At 36.5% G+C, this 20195-nt stretch overlaps 1 protein-coding gene across 1 annotated transcript in view; it reads left to right on the top strand.

Annotated features, from left to right (window-relative positions):
• FAM174A (family with sequence similarity 174 member A) overlaps positions 1–20195 on the top strand; it is a 49440-nt gene that overhangs the window by 5959 nt on the left and 23286 nt on the right. The gene's annotated exons all lie outside the window — the stretch shown is intronic.

Genomic DNA, 20195 nt, shown 5'->3' on the forward strand with positions numbered 1-20195 from the left:
TAATACACTGAACTTTTGGGAATATGGCAGCAAGAGATCAAGCTATTTGGAGAAGGCTGCTCTTAAATATCATTCCTATTAGACAAAGCCATCTAAAAAGCCACTTAATAGCATAACAAAAACCATTATATTTTTGTAGAAGACTAAATATTTATCTCTAATCAGCATAAATCTTTTACAAACTTGCCCTGTAACTGAATCTATTTTCAGTTGACCTTTTCTGCTTGGATATATTTCATTTCACTCTTAACTGTGCAGGCAGGGAGAAGTATTGGATGAGAGCTGTAGAAAGGGGTCCATTTAAGAATGGACTATCCAGTCTTGTTTAAATGCCATTAGTGGGGAAGGAGCCAGTACAGAAGGAAATATTGAAGATATGGGAAAGGAAGATACCTAAGAAGACATGAAGGAGGGAATCTAAATAAAGCTCTTGTCATAGGACAGGAGAGAGATTTTCCATTGAAATGTTCCTATTTCCATGCCTTTCATTCTCTCTTATGCTTTTTGTAGTCTGGCTTCGAATTCTACCACTCTCGAATTACTCCTGCAGAAGATGATTAATAAGCACATTGTCTCAGTTTCATGGATATTTTTCCCTTTCTGTAGCACTCAGTGCACTGGTTCTCACTTTGACTTCTGAGACATCTCTTCTGATTTTCTTCTTACCTCCTTGAGTATTTCATGCCCAGCTTCTTCTTGAATTTCTTATTCCATGAACTCTTCTTCCTAATTCAGACTCTTCTACAAGCTAATGTCTGGGGAGCAGGGCCTCTATCTTACTCATCTTTGGTCCCTAAAGGCCCAATCTGATTCCTAGAATACAACGAGATGCATTGAATTTTTGTGGAAGAGAATGACTTTCACCTCCCAACTGACAGTGTTTTCTGGGCCCTGCTTTCACTGTCCATGTTCCCTGGGTGATCCAACCAAAATTCCTTTCCTTAATGGCCACCTCTGAGCTGTTAATTACTTTCTGAGTTACAGACATGTATAGCCAGCCAACTTCTTACTGGATAGATGATTCAGACTTGTTTTCAAGTTTAAGCTTGAAACAATATTTTTATCCCTGGACAAATCTTGCTGCACTCACTTTATAAGGTGAATAACATCATCATTTACACAGTTTCTCGAACTAGAAACCTAAGTCATCCCATGTCTCTCTTTTGCTTACCATTCACATACAGTCATCCAATTTCAATTGCTAAATATTTCTTGACTATATTACTGCTTTGTGAGCTCAATTGACCTTACATTAGTTTAGGTTCACATCACTAGATTATTGTGCTATTGTTTCTAACTTTTCTCCACTTCACCTGTCTCTCTTTCAGTTTACCTTCAACACTGAACAGATGGTGTTCCCTCTGAGATGTAAATCTATCATACTATGTGTGTGCTTATAAACCTTTATTGCTACACTGTCCAATATGGTAGCCAGTAGGTACAGGTGGCTATTTAAAAACTTATGTTACCTGGGCACAGTGGCTTACGTTTGTAATCCCAGCACTTTGGGAGGCCAAGGTGGGAGGATCTCTTGAGTCCAGGAGTTTGAGACCAGCTTGGACAATATAGTGAGACCCTGATTATTATATATTTATATATTTTATATATATATATATAATATGTGTATATTATATATATATAAATATAACATTCACACACATATATGTGTAGGGGGTATATGTGTGTGTATATATATGTGTGTGTGTAATATATATGTATATACACATACTGGGTATAGTAGTGCAGGCCTGTAAGTTCCAGCTGTTTGGGAGGCTGAAGTGGGAGGATCATTCAAGCCTAGGATATCAAGACTGCAGTGTGTCATGATCACATTACTGCACTCCACCCTTCATGACAGAGCAAGACCTTGTCTCAAACAAACAAAGTTAATGAAAAATAAAATGTAAAATTCCAGTCCATTAGATATACTAGCTGCATTTCTTTTATTTATTTATTTATTTATTTATTTAGAGACAAGGTCTGGCTCAGCTCACTGCAACCTCGGCCTCCTGGGCTCAAGCCATCCTCCCACCTCAGCCTCCCAAGTAGGTGGGACTGCAGGCACACGCCACCACACCCAGCTATTTATTGTATTTTTTATAGAAATTTGGTTTTGCCATGTTGCCCAAGCTGGTCTTGAACGCTTGAGCTCAAGTGATCTGCCTGCCTTGGCCTCCTAAAGTGCTGGGATTACAGGTGTGAGCCACTTCACCCAGCCAACTAGCCACATTTTAAGGGCTAAATATAATCACATGTTGTTAGTGGCAAGTGTATTGGACAGAACAATGTAGAATATGTCCATCATTGCAGAAAGTTCTGTTGAGCAGCACAATTCTATGGCATTTCATGGGATAAATGTTCATACTCTTTAGTATTTAATTAGCTCCTTAATCAGATTTTTTTGGTTTTTTTGACATGGAGTCTCCTTCTCTCACCCAGGCTGGAGTGGAGTGGCACAGTCTTAGCTCACTGCAACCTCCACCTCATGGATTCAAACAATTCTCCTGCCTCAGCCTCCCCGAGTAGCTGAGACTACCGGCCATCATTTTTTATTTTATCTTGTCTTCCAGTCTCTAGTGAACTATATTTTTATGGAAGTACATTTTTCAAGGATGGAATTCTTTGCATTCTTTCTGTATTCTCTTGTTTAACTCCTGGTTGTCTTTGAAGATGAAATGGAACATGTACTCTACTGGGAAATCTCTGTGATTCCAAACCATTTTGAGAATACCTGTGTTATGACATTATTTCCAGTGGACTATAATAGTTGGTTCTGTTTCTGTCTTCTTTTCTACACTGTTTGCTTTTTATGCCTTATTTAGAAAATAGTAGATTTTCACATGTTTTCTGAATTAATATCAAAAGGAAATAAGAAATAATGTATCAGGCTGGGTATGATGGCTTATGCCTATAATCCCAGCATTTTGGGATTCTGAGGCAGGTGAACTGCTTGAATCCAGGGGTTGAGACCAGCCTGGGCAATATAGTGAGACTTCATCCCTACTAAAAAGAAAAAATTAACTAGTTGTGGTGACCTGTGGCCCCAGCTACTCAAGAAACTGAAGTGAATCACTGGAGTCCAGGAAGTCAAGGTTGTACCCCTGCATTGGTACCCCTGCATCCCAGAAACAGATGAAGTCAAGGTCATACCCCTGCATTTGTACCCCTGCATCCTGGAAACAGATGAGATCCTGGAGATAGAGAGAGAGAAGAGAGAAGAGAGAGGAGAGGAGAGAGAGGGGAAAAAGAGGACAGAGAAAGAAAAGATAAAGGAAAAGAATAAAAAAGAAATAATGTATGTGAAATCAAAACATGTAAATGAAGATTAGAAATGTGAGGTAGCTGTGTGAGAGAGGTGTTAACATCAATCCTGCAATAATGTAGTCATTTTAACTCATTTCAATTCCATACTGGAGCCTCATGATATATGCTTGCGCAGAGAAGTCATTTTTTTTAACAGGTGTATATTTGCATGTATTTACCCAAGATAATGTGCAGATTATTCACCAGTATATATCTAACATGACTGCAGTCCTCAGAGTATTAGAGTACAACCAGAAAATGCATTCCTTTGTAATTGATAGAGGTTGAATATGGGACAAAATGGAGAAACTAGATTGAGATGCTTTTGGTTAGTTATTGCAAAGTTTCTCTGAAAACAAAATCAATAGCATTTGAACATTACTATCAACTGGTAGCAATGCTCAGGTGATATCTACGAATACACTCTACCAGTGTTTCTGGACCCATTGCTACAGTAAGCGTCTATTCTGACTAGATGGTCCTTATGCCCTGCCAGTTGTTAAATAGCTAAATATCTTGAGTATCACCTCTACTCCTACTCTTCAAAGTTCTTGAGTTATTTTGTCATGATCTCCAGTGCCCATTGTAGTATTTCTCTTCTATATTATTGCATTTGATTCTAATTTTATTTTTGGTGAAGACTACATTTAAAAAATTGCTTAGGTTTGATCTTTTCTAAAATATGAGAAATATGGTAAAATGTTGAAATTGGGTTGAAAGATATGTTGGTAATTTGCATTGTTCAGTATGATATAAAACATATCTAGAGAAATACTTAAATCATAAATTGAGAATCTTATAGTAATTGAAGTTACTTTCTTAAGAAATCAGGTTTTCCTTGGCGTTTTTAGAGGATTTTTATTGCTATATTCTTTAATAATCCTTTTTTTTTCTGGAAGAAGAAATTGGTATAGAGTTGAAAATTCATAGAAGAACATGAAGATATGGACTGTTGTAAGATTTTGGTTGGCATGTAATGTCAATTCTTTCTGTATAGCCAAACAGTATTATGTTTTTGTAATGTAAAAGGAGTAATATATACTATGGTTTGACTTCAGTTATACTGTAATTTTATGTATTCACCAGTCATCTCAATAGTAAAGCAAAACATCCAAAAGATAAAACTGTCTCTATGTTTCTGTGCTAATTAATTTACATACATATGAGTATATGTGTAATTTTCCATGCATGCCTTTATTCCTCTAGTTAATATGATAGTTTTAGTTTTAACTTTCTTTTATTACTGAAATCTATAGAACATAAATTCACATTATTAATGTATGTCACATGTTAATAAAACATATGACATAATTATAACCTTGTGTTACCACTTATAATTCTTGTTTAAAGGAACTATTATTTTTCCTGTCATTATGTATACTGTAGACACCTTAAATTTATATAGATTTTTACAAAAAACCTTATAAAATTATTTGATAAATGTTATTTCAGCCTCAACTCTGAGGTGAGTAGATAATTTTTCAAATTAGGAAACTGATATAAGAAGCTATGTATTTTAATCAGGATAGTACAAGCTACAGTTGAACAAACAACTTCAGTCTAACTGACTTAATACAATAAAATTCTATTTTTCCTTTAAGAAAATTCAGCTGCAGATTTGGGCTGTCCTCCAACACAGTTGTCCTCCATGTGGTAACAGCAATTTAGCTGGCTTTAATGTTTGGTCTTGCCATGCCAACATATGTCCTTCACAGTTGTCAGAGCTTGGTGAGAGACACCACAGAATGCACAGGAGCTTTCAAATGCCTTAACCTAGAAAAGGCACAGTTACATCTGTTCATGTTTTATTGACCAGTCCTAGTCATGAGCCTGCTATGGGAAGTGAGTAGGTACTATCTGTCGGGGGGCAAGGGGAGGCAGGTCAAGATTTGATGAACACTAATAATATCTACCATATGAAGTGATAGACCAAAGGTCATATTGCTGGAAGAGTGCCCAAGCTCCTAAAGAACTCAGATTTGGAACTCTACTTTTGCCATTTCTTCTACATTATTCAGTGAGTTCTTGAAGTGATTGATTGATTATATTTTTACTCTTTCATTGGTATGAATTTGCATCTTACGAAATAGTAAAACAAACTTCTATTGAGCCTGGAAATAATACACAGTAAATACTTTTGCCATTAGCTTGATCTGCACTATCTCCCTGTGCTATCTTATAAGTTATATGCACTATACCACATACACATTGATACCCATTGCAAAACTATCCCAATTCTTCAAAAAGTGATACTGCCATAAACAGTCAACAAAATGCATCTACTCTTTAATTACCTGTTCTTATTTTCTTCTCTCTGTCCACTGCTTACTGTGTATATTTTTTTCTATCCTATAGCTTCTGGCTTCTCTGAGTTTTTGCTTTCTTGTGATCTGCTATGACTTGTCATTGTCTTTATTCTATATAATGTCATTTTGACTCCTTTAGTCTTTATCACCCATTAAAACTGCCTCATGTTCCTGTGTGCATATATATGTGCATATTTTCTTCCATATTGACTTCCCAAAGTTGATATTCTGATTGGTTTATCTTATCTTTGTAGGCTAGGCCACATCATCCATCACAATCTAGCCTAGGGATTGACAGTCCTAGTTTAGAAAGGTGCTCATCCCAGGCTTGTATTAGTTTTCAGTGGGACTAAGTGATTTTTCATGGTAGAAAACATGATTAACCATTTCTGCCCATTCATAAAAAATAGTATGAGTGGAGTAGTTTTTCTGAAGACTAGGGACAGTGGACATGACAGATAGCATGATATGTCTTGTGCATTGTTTTAATAATGTAGATTTCCATATTTTTAATGGTGGGATCCTAATATATAAACTAACTAAAAGCGACAATGCACTGGTTGGCCACACCTCCACAGAAACCTAGGACACTGAAGAGCCCGGTTTGAAAACAGTCATGTTTTTCAACTTGGGCTGCCAAATCTCTGAGAGAATGTGATGGAAATGATATGATGATCTACAAGGAGATGGGAAAACTGTGCTAAGCTGAGAAAACAAGTATAAAATGAAGCTATGAAAAGTTAGTGAGCTTTCTGGTGGCAATGTTATTTTAGATTGAAAATTGCTGATAAAACATTTGATTGGTTTATTCAAAATGGACGGATTGCTGATAGAACCTGCCTGAAAGATTCTTAAGGAGTATCACTATGAGTATATATATCCAGATGATATACAGTATCAGTGTGGCTCAGAGAAACTAATATGTTAAGTGTCCTTATCATTTAGGAGGTTTTTAGCTATAAATAATAAAATATCCAATTAAAAGTGAGTTAAACACAAGGAAATATTTTGTTGTTGTCATTTACTTATGTACATGAATAGGCCCAGGTTTGGTTCGCTGGCTTTGGGAGATTATTAACAATTCCATATTTTTCCACCCTTCCCTTTCTATAGGATGGCTACCTCTGCTCTAAATATTCTGTTCTCACTCAACAGTATATTAAGCAGGAAGGAGGGAAGGGACTATGAACGGAGGCCTTCTCTATGCTTTTGTTTTGTTTTTTAATCAGGGAGAAAAATCTTTCCTGGAAACCCCACTACCAGAGACGTCCCCTTCTATCTCATTTGTCTGAACTGCTTCATCTGCTTACTCCTAGACAATGACTGGCAAAAGGAAAATTATATTTTCATGATTGGTTTGAATCAATTATTATGGCCATTATGTACTCCTTAGGGCTGGGCTCACTTGCTGTCCAAACAAAATCAATCATGGTTCTGTTAAGCCAGAAGAAGAAAGTTGCCTCTAAACAAAGCAGATTCTATTACAGTGATCAAAATTAAGAGAGAGATTCATCAGAACAACAACTAATCGAAACAACATAATTGTACTTGTTAATGCAAGTAGCTGCCAAGTTATTATTATTATTATTGCTACATAAGGATGAACTAGAAAATATGGCTCAACTAAAACAATTATCTAGTTTGGTATAATATGAGATAGTTGTTTTGAAGATTAGCAGACTGTTTTCACCTAATTTTTTGACCTTCATTAAAATTACTTAGATTCATTAGGAATACATTTTGTCTCAATGTTTTAAAACTCAGACTCATTAGTCAACTTACTCATATATGAATCTTAGCTGTACCATTCACTGTCCCACATTTAATTTTCTCTACTTTCTGCCTTTCTGTGGATGAAATGAAGGTACTTAACCTATAGGATTGTTATGAGGATCAGATAATATTTATGAGCTGTTTAGCTTAATGCCTGGCATATGTGCATGCACAGAAAACATCAGCTCTTCATAATCACATGCTTTTATATCTAGAATTCAAATTACAATTTATCTGAGTTTTACTATAATGTTTTTAATACCTCTGTCTCATAAACTATTATCACTATTTTCATTTTTATACTTTAATTTTCTCCCTTATGAAATAGAAGCTTTAAATATGTATACAAATATTGTTATGTGTTATATGTATATTTGTATTATGTATAACTTAAATCTCTCTCTCTATTTATATATACGTATATGTATCTATGTATATACCCCTGTGGTACCTGACTGCTGAAGCAATAATCGGTAAGATGGTGGAACTGACAGGGCTGTAGATAGAGTCAGTGTAAGAGGAATAAAAGGAGATTATAGGATAATTCTGAAAGGATTGGTCATAGAACCAGCAAGAAGTTACAAAGGATGAATCTTGGGGGTACTGAACTGTAGATAGAACTTTAAGGTTGATTGGGAAATAAATCCATGCTGAACTTTTAGAAATGGAGGTCAGAAGAATTATCAAGTCTCACATGCTGAGCCTTAGGTCCTAAAAGGGAAGACAAAGAAATCCATGTCAAGACAAAGAAGAGATATGACAAGGAAACTATGTGTTACATACTTTCATATGGAATACTTCAAAGCCAAACTATATAACATTGATTTAGGATTTACTTTACCTGGGGGTGTCTGCCAACATGCCCTCAACAGGAGACAAACCTAATCACAGGAAGTGATTGTATGTACTGAATTACAAGGAGTTGGGAGAGAAAAGGTATCTATCAAGGAAAACAAGGTTGCAGTGTCCTGAACATACATGAACATGCTTTTGTTTTTTGTTTTTTGTTTTTTTTTTTGACCTTTGGGTGTTAGCAGTAAACACTTCATTAGAATTCAGCAGTAGCAGGATACCTCGTTTAAGGAACTTTCTAGTTAAGGATGCACGTGGTCAAGATTGTGGTAGGGACAGAGCTGGATAACTGTCAGGCTAATAGAGAGGGCTTTTAAAAAAATATGAAAAAATGCTAAAGGAATTCAAAACTACAATAATCTGTGAACTTCAACATGGAGTCACATACATTTTAATAGCTCCTGAGAGTTTATATCAAGGTCACTAATTATAATGATCCTGAGAGGCTAAAAAGAGACTTTTAAAATATCTCATTCTCTTCTGAATGGGATGGCAGGAATATCTTTAGCATTGAATATGGTTCCATATAGAATGCTGAGAAGTTAAAAGTAATACAAAAAGCCAGTTTGGCTTTTGAAAGGATAAACTTCAGTTATTCATAGTGTATATGAGGAAAACTGTGTTTTTAGAATGTGGTAAATTTGCATAGCAAAAGGACAAAAATAAAACTCCTCAGCATAGGATACAAGCTAAATATTAGGGATTCTAGTTGGGTTAGAGTATGACAGTTGCCTGGATCATGCCTAAAACATCCTGAATGAAATCTTAGAGCTCCTGATGTGAGTACATGTTTAATATATTTAAATATTCTAGTACTTTATTTTTTTGTCCTGAGTCAGAAAGCTGTTACCTCCAGAGGTCCATATTACGATTTTAAATTTGGCTAGCTCCCTTAGATTTTGTTGTGGTATGTATCTGGAAATGATGTTCTTTCAGGCTTGTTTTATTCCAAGGGTGATAATTTATATATAAAAATTTAGATATCTTTCTTATACAGAGAAAATGGAAGATATATTGCAAATCTATATATTTTAGTCAATTAATTTGTTTAGCAATATTTATCAGGCATCAACTTTATGGCAGAAGTTGTGTGCTGGGGCTACTGTGGTGAGTAAGAACAGATACAGCTCTTGCTCTCATGGAATCAAATGGTAGGGATGACAAATAATTACTTAAATAACAAGTGAACTTGTCATAAGCACTTTAAAGGACATGTATATAGTTTCAGTGGAAGCCAATAGTAGAGGTTTGTGACCTAGTTAGGTAGAACAGAAAAGGGTTTCCTGAGGAAGTTATATTTAACCTGACAGCTGAAAGATGAGCAGGCATTCACACAGCAGTATTGTGGTAGGTGAGAGAAGAGTGTGAGGCCAATGGCAGAGAAAGCATGGCCATCGTGAGGAACTGAGAGAAGGCTATGTGGCTGGAGTTCCGAACCTGGAGTGGAATGTGGAGCAAAGAACAAGATGAGGCTAAAGATGAAAGTATGAGCCATCCTGTGCTCATCTTTGTGGGCCATATATTATAGACTGATTACTTAATGTTGAGTAATAAGAAACCATTGAAGGTTTTAGAGAATGAAGGGAAGGTTAATGGATAACCGGAGTAGGTAGAGATAGTGAATTAGAAAGCTATTTTAGTCAGCAGAGGAAGAGATGATAGGATAGCAGTGGTATGGTGAAGCAATATAAATGAATTTAAATTATTTTTAGGAAGTACAATCAATAATACCTTGTGATTACGGCAGCCGTGGAGATACACTAATCAGACCTCCATTCAAGAGAACATGCTACAGGAAGCAAAGTTGCTTGACATCCTCCTGCTGTCACAGATTTGGGTCCATCATAGCGTTCATGCCAGGACAATAACCTCTAAACTTGTCCCTAGCCGATGACTGAGTGGAGCAGAGCCTGGCCGTCCTGACTAACAGGGAACTCCGCTAATGGGCACCCTTTGCTTACAGGCATGCCACTGGCCTGGTGAAGACTCTTCCAGAACTGCACTGCAAGCTACAGCTCTTTCTAGCTGGTCATCCTTCCTTTCCACTCTTTCACAGGTGTCAGACCTCTATTACCCTTTGTAAGATCTCCTTATTTTCCCTTTTCTCTCTCTGTTTATCCTTCACAGGCCCTTCCCTAACAATTCTCTTGTATTCTATATTAATTTGTTAGAACTATTGCAAAAAGTACAAGTGGGCTGGCTTAAAAAACAGAAATTTATTGTCTCACAGTTCTGGAGGCTAGAAATCCAAAATCAAGGTACTGACAGGGCTGGTTCCTTCTGAGGTCTGTGAGGGAAGGATGTGTTCTGGGCCTCTCTATCTTTTTGATGATATTTTCATGTTCACATGGCGTTCTGTCTGTGTGCGTGTCTGTCTCCAAAATTTCCCTGTTTATGAGGACATCAGTCACATTGGATGAGGGCCTACCTTAATGATCTCATTTTAACTTGATTACCTCTATAAAGACCTTATTTTTAAATAAGGTCATATTTTGCAGTACCGGAGATTAGGACTTCAACATATGAATTTTTGGAGGACACAGTTCAACCTGTAACATGCAGACACATCCCTTATTAGTATCTGATTCTTGAAGAAGTGGAAGTGACAACTGATGGATTGGGTTGTGGAAATGGGGAATAAAGATGAGAATGATGTCAAATTGGTCAAAAGAATTTTTACTATGTGTCATATATTCAATTGGGTTGGACTTCCTGATGAAAAGTATAGACAACTACAATTGTGGTTCACTAATTTTTATTCATTTATGTTTCAGTGGTAAAGAAAGTTCCACATTTATTCTTGGTCACTACTTTTTTCTAAGAATAGTCAAGAAAAAAATTTTATTTTAGTTATAGATTATTATTCACTCTTTCATTGTTATGTCTAACCACATGGGGGAGTGTGTATATGTGTGTGTATAGTAAATAATATATTCCTCAGTCTAGCTTTGAATGTGCTATAAAAGAAATTAAGGAATAATATTACCCTACAGATGCTTAGTTAAAAAAAAAAAGAAGAGAAAAAATCAAATCAGGTAGATACAGCAAATTACAGCAAACTTAAATCAGGTGGATATATCAAGCTACAGCAAGTTACATTGATCGGTGTTCTCCCTTTCATACAGTAGTGAAATGAAATGGAATTTTATTCTGTTGTGTTTATTTTATGTGGCATCATATATTTCTACATAAAATTTTATCAAGCTTACTTTAGTGGTTTAGTTTTATTTTGATACTCTTAACTTATATACATGTTATTGGAAGAGAAATAGTTCTTACCAACCTGAGTGTATTGGAACATTAAGGAATCTGCATCTATATTAAGGCAGCTATTTGAATATTAACTTGAATACCTAGAAAGCATATGACCAGGATCATTTATCTGTGCATACCAGGTGATGAGTGAATATAATTGTATATGAATAACCATATAGCTTTTTTGTTTTGCCTGCTCAGGCTTTCATACTTTCCTCTCTATAAATTTGTAGATAAAGTCTCTATTTTTATTTTCATTAGAAGCTGGCAAAATTTGTTTCTATATTTCCAAATGCATTTACTATGTCTAGTAGAAAAGTGTGTGTATCTTTGTCTATATCTACATGTACGTGTATAATATATATGTAATTGTCAACACACATATAGATGAGTTTGGGTGTCATGAGCCTAATGAAGACATTCATTTGTAAGAAAAGAACTGTGGCTATTAAAATTGCATAGATATTAAAGCTCTGCTTTTTCTTTTGTTTAAAAATAATACACAATGCATATTAAAAGGCAAAGTAGCCTTTTTACTTAAAATTTTGGTGTGTTTTAATGTGTATTTTATTTTATGCTTAATGTTTGTTATTTGAAAGCTTTGAAATTGCTTTTTTATTCTTCCTTGAGATGAATCACCCCATGTAGTATACAGTGTGTATGTTTTATTATAGTTGATGTTTTTATGTGGACATGTAGCTGTATGACCACGTAATTATCACTGCCTATAACTTTGGACTGAGCAAAGACATTTTTAGAGAAATTACATTTCTAGTTTAAATTTTATTTAATAATATATAATATTTTTTACTCATTCTTGGATGAGTCAGTACATATACTAAAACAGTAAATTCATTTAGATTTGAACTGCATCACCCATTTATTTGATGCCTAACAATATTCTGTTTTTATATATGAAATAGGTTCATGTTTCTAAAGAGTTTGGATTCATTTTTAGAAGATAGTATTTACATACACATTTAAATTAAAGGATAGAATAAAGAATAAAATGTTCAAACCAATGAAGCCAAATGTTTAGGCTATACACAGATAGGGAAAATAATATTATTAGGCAAATTAGTTTGACCACTCATTGTAAGATTAGGAATCGTTAAAGACATTGAATGTAGAGAAGAACATCAGATGAGCTGAATGTTTCAGTTCTTAAGCTCTACATTCATATCATTTTTTTTTTGTTTATTTTGAGACTAGCCAGCATGTCCTGTGACTAACAATGACAGGTTAACATATTGACTATTTGATATATATGACCTGGGAGAATCTAGTTTATTTCCAAAAATAATTGCACATGACATTAACTTCATTGACTAAAAATGTCAGAATGTTTGGAACCCATATGGTTTCAAAAACTGAGCAAAAGACTGACAAAAGGAAAGAGAAATTATAACTCAATATCCTTAACTTATATTTCCAATTAGTTTCACTCACTCTTATGTAATCACTTTTTAAAATCAAACAATTGCATGCAGATATCATTAAATGATGTTTCAAAAGCACCAATAGTAAACTAACTTCCCTCTATTTTTCTTTTTTTTTTTTTTTTTTTTGAGACAGTCTTCACTGTGTCACCCAGGCTGGAGTGCAGTGTCTTCATCTCAGCTCACTGCAGCCTCTGCCTTCCAGGTTCAAGCCATTCTGCTTTAGCTTCCTGAGTACCTGGGATTACAGGCACACACCACCACACCCAGCTAATTTTTGTATTTTTACTAGAGACAGGATTTCACCATGCTGGCCAGGCTGGTCACGAACTCCTGATGATCCGCCCGCCTCAGCCTCCCAAAGTGTTGGGATTACAGGTGTGAGCCACCACGCCCAGACTATTTTTCTCTTTCTACTTTCTAAAGACAATACATTTATTATTTCTTTTCTCTGCTAATTACTTTCATAAGTCTAAATGAGAGGTTAGCAAAGTATGGCCCACAGGCCAAATTCCTTCTTCTGATGTTTTTGTAAGGCCTAAAAGCTAAGAATGTTTTATCTATCTGTCTATCTATCTATCAATCATCCATCTATATATTTTTAAGGGTGGTAAAGAAAACGAAAATTTAAATGAATACGTAGCAGAGTGTGTCCTACAGAGCATAAAATACTATCTAATTTTTTTTTTCATTTTGGGTGGGTTGCTTAGCTTCTTTTCTTTCTGTTATACTTCAAGTTTTAGGGTACATGTGCACAACGTGCAGGTTTGTTACATATGTATACATGTGCCATGTTGGTGTGCTGTACCCATTAACTTGTCATTTAACATTAGGTATATATCCAAATGCTATCCTTCCCCCCTCCCCCCACCCCACAACAGGCCCCGGTGTGTGATGTTCCCTTTCCTGTGTCCATGTGTTCTCATTGTTCAATTCCCAGCTATGAGTGAGAACATGTGGTGTTTGGTTTTTTGTCCTTGCGATAGTTTGCTGAGGATGATAGTTTCCAGCTTCATCCATGTCCCTACAAAGGACAGGAACTCATCCTTTTTTATGGCTGCATAGTATTCCATAGTGTATATGTGCCACATTTTCTTAATTCAGTCTATCATTGTTGGACATTTGGGTTGGTTCCAAGTCTTTGCTATTGTGAATAGTGCCGCAATAAACATATATGTGCACGTGTCTTTATAGCAGCATGTTTTATAATCCTTTGGGTATATACCCAGTAATGGGATGGCTGGGTCAAATGGGATTTCTAGTTCTAGATCCCTAAGGAATCGCCACACTGACTTCCACAATCGTTGAACTAGTTTACAGTCCCACCAACAGTGTAAAAGTGTTCCTATTTCTCCACATCCTCTCCAGCACCTGTTGTTTCCTGACTTTTTGATGATCGCCATTCTAACTTGTGTGAGATGGTATCTCATTGTGATTTTGATTTGCATTTCTCTGATGGCCAGTGATGGTGAGCATTTTTTCATGTGTCTTTTGGCTGCATAAATGTCTTCTTTTGAGAAGTGTCTGTTCATATCCTTTGCCCACTTTTTGTTGGGGTTGTTTGTTTTTTTCTTGTAAATTTGTTTGAGTTCATTGTAGATTCTGGATATTAGCCCTTTGTCACATGAGTAGATCGCAAAAATTTTCTCCTATTCTGTAGGCTGCCTCTTCACTCTGATGGTAGTTTCTTTTGCTGTGCAGAAGCTCTTTAGTTTAATTAGATCCCATTTGTCAATTTTGGCTTTTGTTGCCATTGCTTTTGGTGTTTTAGACATGAAGCCCTTGCCCATCCCTATATCCTGAATGGTATTGCCTAGGTTTTCTTCTAGGGTTTTTAGGGTTTTAGGTCTAACATGTAAGTCTTTAGTCCATGTTGAATTAATTTTTGTATAAGGTGTAAGGAAGGGATCCAGTTTCAGCTTTCTACATATGGCTAGCCAGTTTTCCCAACACCATTTATTAAATAGGGAATCCTTTCCCCATTTCTTGTTTTTGTCAGGTTTGTCAAAGATCAGATGGTTGTAGATATGCGGCATTATTTCTGAGGACTCTGTTCTGTTCCATTGGTCTATATCTCTGTTTTGGTATCAGTACCATGCTGTTTTGGTTGCTGTAGCCTTGTAGTATAGTTTGAAGTCAGTTAGCGTGATGCGTCCAGCTTTGTTCTTTTGGCTAGGATTGACTTGGCAATGTGGGCTCTTTTTTGGTTCCATATGAACTTTAAAGTAGTTTTTTCCAATTCTGTGAAGAAAGTCATTGGTAGCTTGATGGGGATGGCATTGAATCTATAAATTCCCTTAGGCAGTATGGCCATTTTCATGATATTGATTCTTCCTATCCATGAGCATGGAATATTCTTCCATTTGTTTGTATCCTCTTTTATTTCATCGAGCAGTGGTTTGTAGTTCTCCTTGAAGAGGTCCTTCACATCCGTTGTAAGTTGGATTCCTAGGTATTTTCTTCTCTTTGAAGCAATTGTAAATGGGGGTTCACTCATGATTTGTCTCTCTGTCTGTTATTGGTATACAGGAATGCTTTTATTTTTGCACATTGATTTTGTATCCTGAGACTTTGCTGAAGTTGCCTATCAGCTTAAGGAGATTTTGGGCTGAGACGATGGGGTTTTCTAGATATACAATCATGTCATCTGCAAACAGGGACAATTTGACTTCCTCTTTTCCTAATTGAATACCCATTATTTCCTTCTCCTGCCTGATTGCCCTGGCCAGATCTTCCAACACTATGTTGAACAGGAGTGGTGAGAGAGGGCATCCCTGTCTTGTGCCAGTTTTTAAAGGGAATGCTTCCAGTTTTTGCCCATTCAGTATGATATTGGCTGTGGGTTTGTCAAAGATAGCTCTTATTATTTTGAGATATGTCCCATCAATACCTAATTTATTGAGAGTTTTTAGCATGAAGAGTTATTGAATTTTGTCAAAACCCCACTTGATCTTGGTGGATAAGCTTTTTGATGTGCTGCTGGATTCGGTTTGCCAGTATTTTATTGAGGATTTTTGCATTGATGTTCATCAGGGATATTGGTCTAAAATTCTCTTTTTTTGTTGTGTCTCTGCCAGGCTTTGGTATCAGGATGATGCCGGCCTCATAAAATGAGTTAGGGAGGATTCCTTCTTTTTCTATTGATTGGAATAGTTTCAGAAGGAATGGTACCAGCTCCTCCTTGTGCCTCTGGTAGAATTTGGCTGTGACTCCATCTGGTCCTGGAATTTTTTTGGTTGGTAAGCTATTAATTATTGCCTCAATTTCAGAGCCTGTTATTGGTCTATTCAGAGATTCACCTTCTTCCTGGTTTAGTCTTGGGAGGGTGTATGTGTCAAGGAATTTATCCATTTCTTCTAGATTTTCTAGTTTATTTGCATAGAGGTGTTTATAGTATTCTCTGATGGTAGTTTGTATTTCTGTGGGATCGGTGGTGATATCCCCTTTGTCATTTTTTATTGCATCTATTTGATTCTTTTCTCTTTTCTTCTTTATTAGTCTTGCTTGTGGTCTATCAATTTTGTTGATCTTTTCAAAAAACCAGCTCCTGGATTCATTGATTTTTTGAAGGAATTTTTGTGTCTCTATTTCCTTCAGTTCTGCTCTGATCTTAGTTATTTCTTGCCTTCTGCTAGCTTTTGAATGTGTTTGCTCTTGCTTCTCTAGTGCTTTTAATTGTGATGTTAGGATGTCAATTTTAGATCTTTCCTGCTTTCTCTTGTGGGCATTTAGTGCTATAAATTTCCCTCTACACACTGCTTTGAATGTGTCCCAGAGATTCTGGTATGTTGTGTCTTGGTTCTCATTGGTTTCAAAGAACTTATTAATTTCTGCCTTAATTTCATTACGTACCCAGTAGTCATTCAGGAGCAGGTTGTTCAGTTTCCATGTAGTTGAGCGGTTTTGAGTGAGTTTCTTAATCCTAAGTTCTAGTTTGATTGCACTGTGGTCTGAGAGACAGTTTGTTATAATTTCTGTTCTTTTACATTTGCTGAGGAGTGCTTTACTTCCAACTATGTGGTCAGTTTTGAAATAGGTGTGGTGTGCTGCTGAAAAGAATGTATATTCTGTTGATTTGGGGTGGAGAGTTCTGTAGATGTCTATTAGGTCCGCTTGATGCAGTGCTGAGTTCAGTTCCTGGATATCCTTGTTAACTTTCTGTCTCGTTGATCTGTCTAATGTTGACAGTTGGATGTTAAAGTCTCCCATTATTATTGTGTGGGAGTCTAAGTCTCTTTGTAGGTCACTAAGGACTTGCTTTATGAATCTGGGTGCTCCAGTATTGGGTGCATATATATTTAGGATAGTTAGCTCTTCTTGTTGAATTGATCCCTTTACCATTATGTAATGGCCTTCTTTGTCTCTTTTGATCTTTGTTGGTTTAAAGTCTGTTTTATCAGAGACTAGGATTGCAACCCCTGCCTTTTTTGTTTTCCATTTGCTTGGTAGATCTTCCTCCGTCCCTTTATTTTGAGCCTATGTGTGTCTCTGCATGTGTGATGGGTTTCCTGAATACAGCACACCGATGGGTCTTGACTCTTTATCCAGTTTGGCAGCCTGTGTCTTTTAATTGGAGCATTTAGCCCATTTACAATTAAGGTTAATATTATTATGTGTGAATTTGATCCTTTCATTATGATGTTAGCTGGTTATTTTGCTCGTTAGTTGATGCAGTTTCTTCCTAGCCTCGATGGTCTTTACAACTTGGCATGTTTTTGCAGTGGCTGGTACCAGTTGTTCCTTTCCATGTTTAGCGCTTCCTTCAGGAGCTCTTGTAGGGCAGGCCTGGTGGTGACAAAATCTCTCAGCATTTGCTTGTCTGTAAAGGATTTTATTTCTCCTTCACTTATGAAGCTTAGTTTGGCAGGATATGAAATTCTGGGTTGAAAATTCATTTCTTTAAGAGTGTTGAATATTGGCCCCCACTGTCTTCTGGCTTGTAGAGTTTCTGCCGAGAGATCAGCTGTTAGTCTGATGGGCTTCCCTTTGTGGGTAACCCGACCTTTCTCTCTGTCTGCCCTTAACATTTTTTCCTTCATTTCAACTTTGGTGAATCTGACAATTATGTGTCTTGGAGTTGCTCTTCTCGAGGAGTATCTTCGTGGCGTTTTCTGTATTTCCTGAATTTGAATGTTGGCCTGCCTTGCTAGATTGGGGAAGTTCTCCTGGATAATATCCTGCAGAGTGTTTTCCAACTTGGTTCCATTCTCCCCGTCACTTTCAGGTACACCAATCTGACGTAGATTTGGTCTTTTCACATAGTCCCATATTTCTTAGAGGCTTTGTTTGTTTCTTTTTATTTTTTTCTCTAAACTTCTCTTCTCGCTTCATGTCATTCATTTAATCTTCCATCACTGATACCCTTTCTTCCAGTTGATCGCATCGGCTACTGAGGCTTGTGCATTCATCACGTAGTTCTCATGCCATGGTTTTCAGCTCCATCAGGTCCTTTAAGGACTTCTCTGCATTGATTATTCTAGTTAGCCATTCATCTAATTCTTTCTCAAGGTCTTTAACTTCTTTGCCATGGGTTCGAACTTCCTCCTTTAGCTTGGAGTAGTTTGATCGTCTGAAGCCTTCTTCTCTCAACTCGTCAAAGTCATTCTCCGTCCAGCTTTGTTCTGTTGCTGGTGAGAAGCTGCGTTCCTTTGGAGGAGGAGAGGTGCTCTGATTTTTAGAGTTTCCAGTTTTTCTGCTCTGTTTTTTCCCCATCTTTGTGGTTTTATCTACCTTTGGTCTTTGTTGATGGTGACGTACAGATGGGGTTTTGATGTGGATGTCCTTTCTGTTTGATAGTTTTTCCTCTAACAGTCAGGACCCTCAGCTGCAGGTCTGTTGGAGTTTGCTGGAGGTCCACTCCAGACCCTGTTTGCCTGGGTTTTTTACAGAGAAAGTTTAGACCTCTGGTCTACATGCTGTGTGTGGTTGTGTGGGCACACATACACACACACACGCACACACATACACTTGTTAATGTAACAACCTAAACATACTTAATTTCTCACTATGAAAGAAAGAGTACTTTGTATTTCATACTGCTTCATTTTTGCTACTACTAATATTTACTGACCCTTTCATTGGTTACATTTGTAACTTTAAATACTATGCTTAACTCTCCGTTTCCTGTTCCATCACTTTAGACGTGTATGTAGATAGCTCTATAGGTAATGACTGGTGGAAATTTTCTTGGTTTGTGCTCACACTTAGTAATATTTTGTAAATTTCAACACTGAGACCAGGCACTTTACACCCAGATGCTAATATCATACCTGATGCTTAATAAGACTCAATTATTTGTTGAAGGTATGTTTGTTTTCCAGGAGCTTCACTGTCATGTTTGAGGAGTCTCATGTTGCTCTTTACAGTTGATGTTATAGCCCAAGTATTTCTTATCCCACGTATGTCAAACAGAGTAAATCAGAATTTATGTAAACTGATTTTATTTGTGATAACTTGCTGAAATATTTTCTATTTTGTTTTCAAACTCCAATGAATACTCTTGTGAAACACATTTTGCTGTGTGTGGAGTTGAAGTTGTTGCGTTGGAGATGACTTAGGCATTCCTTGCAGGGTCACGGTTTTAGTCACCAAGGTAGAAGTCACTCAGACCCTCAACAATTAATTGAATAACATCTTAATTGATACATCACTGTGCTAGAAAGTGGTTATGTAGTGGTGAATAAAGCAGTCTTGGTTGCTGCCCTCAGAGAACTTAGTGGGAGAGACAGATGAATAAACCCCACATAAACATATACATCAGCACATAGGAATGCAAATTAAGGTAAATGATTTGAAGGAAAAGTACAAGTTATTTGAGACACAAACTGGAAGTGGGACTCTAAATCTTGAGATTTCCTACATACGGCTAATAATAATGAATGTTAAGCACCCTTGAATCTTTTGAATTTCTCTAAGCCAGTGGTGCCAGTGGTTCTCAAACTTGAATATGCATCAAAAGCATAAGAAACGTTTGTTAAAACACAGGTTTCTGGGCCCCATCTTCAAAGTTTGTTATTCACTAAGTCTGGGCTAGCCATGAAGATTTGCATTTCTTGTAAGTTCCTAGGTGACTGTGATTCTGCTGATCCAGAGAACCACACTGCAAGAACCACTGATCGCAGATAATGGTTTATATCACATTGGAATCACATTTAGAACCTCAACAAAACATTCATATTTAGTTCTTTTTTGCTGTACATTTTGATTCAGTTATGGCCTAAACATAGAACTTTAAAAAATACTCCCAGGTAATTCTGGTGTGCAGCTA

Source organism: Pongo pygmaeus, chromosome 4 (genome assembly GCF_028885625.2).
Source record: "Pongo pygmaeus isolate AG05252 chromosome 4, NHGRI_mPonPyg2-v2.0_pri, whole genome shotgun sequence".
NCBI lineage: Eukaryota > Metazoa > Chordata > Mammalia > Primates > Hominidae > Pongo > Pongo pygmaeus.